The sequence below is a fragment of the Montipora foliosa genome, chromosome 5, assembly GCF_036669935.1.
Source record: "Montipora foliosa isolate CH-2021 chromosome 5, ASM3666993v2, whole genome shotgun sequence".
NCBI lineage: Eukaryota > Metazoa > Cnidaria > Anthozoa > Scleractinia > Acroporidae > Montipora > Montipora foliosa.
This window is the reverse complement of record NC_090873.1, coordinates 21,197,788-21,200,899: the sequence shown is the minus strand read 5'-3', so window position 1 is coordinate 21,200,899 and position 3,112 is coordinate 21,197,788.

The following is a 3,112-nucleotide window of genomic DNA, read 5'->3' as shown; positions in this document are numbered from 1 at the left end:
TACCAATAATTAAATCATAAACAGCATCGGGAAGACACTGCGCTTCCACTTGGCCCTTGAGATAAGGTGTATCAACATCAATCTTTGCGATGGGAACCTTCCTTGCCGTATTGTCAATGAGCAGCATAACATTAAATTCGCCAGTAAACTGATCCTCTGACACAAGGTCCCTCTTTACTACAATTCCACTACAACCAGTATCTCTCAGGACATCAACAGGCTTCTCTCCAACTCTACCTTTCACGACAGGCATTTTACTTCTCACTCCAGTCAACGGTTCAATACAAGCACTACTCAACAATGGAATCTTCTTACCACAGGCTAACAGCAGCTTATCATCTTTAATACAGGCCTTAACTTCTTCATCAGTAGGTTTATCCTCAGGTGGTTGAACTAAACAACTGGCACTCACTTGACCACGCTGCACAGGGTTACCATCCCTACTTTGTCCTCCTGATCTGCGTCCACCTGATCGACAGTTTCTAGCTTCATGTCCCTGCTTACCACATAGGAAACACTTTCTTGTTAGGGTTGGGCAGTTGACAGCTTTATGACCTCGGGTGTTGCACTTAAAGCAATGCAGAGCTGGTGGATTAATCTGCATGTTCTTGGCTTCGTCCCTCTCAGGCTGTACTGTTGGCTTTCTGCTCACTGAGCTGAACAAGTGTTTACCATGAGCCTCCAAGTACTGGTCAGCGATCTTCGCAATCTTTGCTAGAGTCTCAGGTGCCCTTTCTCGCAAGTGAATTGCCAAATCCTTAGGGCAAGAGTCAATAAATTGTTCTTTCACGATCAAGTCCTTAAGACCATCAAAGGATTGCGCAGTATCCGAAAGCTCTAGCCAACGTAACAGGTATCTGTCCAGTCGCACAATAAACTGCTCCGGACTTTCGTCAACTTCTGGTTTGGATGCTCTAAATTTCCGACGATAGCCGTCTTCGGTAAGGTCATATCTCTTCATTAACGCAATCTTTACCCTGTCATAATCCTTAGCTGCGTCCTCCGATAGACGTGAATACACTTCTAGTGCCCGTCCAGACAACAGAGCACTGAGCTTCGATGCCCATCCATCTTTTTTCCACTTAGCTGTCTCCGCAAATCTCTCGAACCTCTGCAAATACGCGTCCAAATCGTCCTTACCATCAACAAACGAGGGGAGTTTAGGTGCCTTAACCCGATCCTCTCTCACTTCAGGACGTCCGTCAGCACTCTCCACAGCCAAACGTGCAATTTCCAGCTCATGTTCTCTTCTTGCCGCTTCAATAGCCTCTTTCTGTTTCAACAGCTCGGCTTCCATCTCCAATTTTCTTAGTTCGCGTTCTTGTCGCCTGGTTTCTCTCTCTTCGTCTTCTCTTCTTTTATCTTCTTCAAGTAATCGACGTTTCTCTTCCTTTTCTTCTTCAAACCGCCTCCTTTTTTCTTCTCTTTCTTCCTCCAATTGTCTTCGTTTTTCTTGTTTTTCTTCCTCTTCCCTTCTTTTTTCTTCCTCTTCCCTCCTTCTTTCTTGTTCTAATTGTCTGCGTTTTTCTTCACGTTCTTCCTCTCTACGTTTCTCTTCGCATTCTTTTTCTTCTTGTTCACGCACAAATTCAAGCAGCTTTTCTCCTTCCAGACCAAACTTTTCGCCAAGCTGAATAAATTTCTCCATTTTCACAGCACTAAAATTCCACGGCTCTTTCACTCGCTACAACTTTTTCCACAGCGCAGCTACTTCCTTCCAAGTTGTGATCCTTTCCTGGTTTCTGTAGTCGGCAAACAAATAAATTCCTCTCCCGGACAGGCCCCCAATGTTACGAGTTCGAATGTATAGAGGAAAGGTAGCTTGCAGACTAAACTGAACGCAGGGTTGTCGGAACAACAACAAGAAGATTTATTCCAAAAATGAACGTAGTTTCCACGAAGTAAACTCTAAATAACACGTACTTGACAAACTTACACGGCCTCCGCCAACTTGAATAAACACTGCTTCTGTCACACTTGAATAAACACGGCCCACGCCAACTCTCTTCGCTTGTGAAAAACTAGTTAAAAAAACACTCCGTTCGGACTCGTCTACTTATATACTCTGACAATAAACTTCTAGAACTTTCTAAAATAGTAATGAATCTAATTATAGAAAGATTACAAAACACACCGATTTAGAAACGCTTACGCATGAACCTAAAATAAACAAACTACAAACTCTCGCGAAGCTTCGAGACAGTAACGCTTGTCACGCAATACTATTTTTCGTAACAATATAATCCCTTACACGAACAATTAGAATATGATAAAAACACCGGTGAGGTTACAAAATGGCATGTACAAAGTAGATAAAATAGCTACTCATCATGATATTTGTTATGAGATGGGTAAAAACAAAGGTGGTTGTGATCGACAAATGTGACCCTCCACAGGATTTCAGGGAATAAGGTGAACGCACGCACACGGCACATTTTAACATGCTCGCACGCTGATGGCATGACACGCTTACCATGCAGATATGCACATAAAGACAATTTATACTGGATAGCATGTTCGTAGCTATTGTTCATATTTGGTTAACATGGTAGAGCTTTGCTTTTATAACATGCTGGGTTTTTTTTTTTTTTTAACGCGCTAAGTTTCTTTGTTTCCTCAACATGATAAAATTCTTAACACGCTAGCTTATTTTGTACAACACAGCTTACTTCGTGACTTGTTTTTTTGTGAGAATGGTGTTTGTAAAGCACATTACGTAAAGAATATAAACCGGCAATAATGAAGAAAACCTACTGTCCTATTCAAAAGTTTTCACAAAAAAGGAAACATTCACAGCAAATCGCTACTCTTTCGCTCAGGATTTTCCCAAGGAATTCAGTGAGCACGATGTGTTTCACAAGGTCCAGTGACCAGAGCAACCCAGTGTGAACACATGAATTTTTTTTTTTTTTTTAACTTCTTACCTTTTAAATATACGTCCCTATATCACCTCACGCAATGAATAAGCAGTACCATATCTTTGTGAATCCTTTAGGAACAGATTTCCTCCATGTTTCCTGATTGACATGGTCGCCGTTTGTCACTCTATGCAAATCGCCATTTTGAAAGGAAAAAACCGCTAGTTAGTAGGTTGACTGCCAGCAGTCTCTCT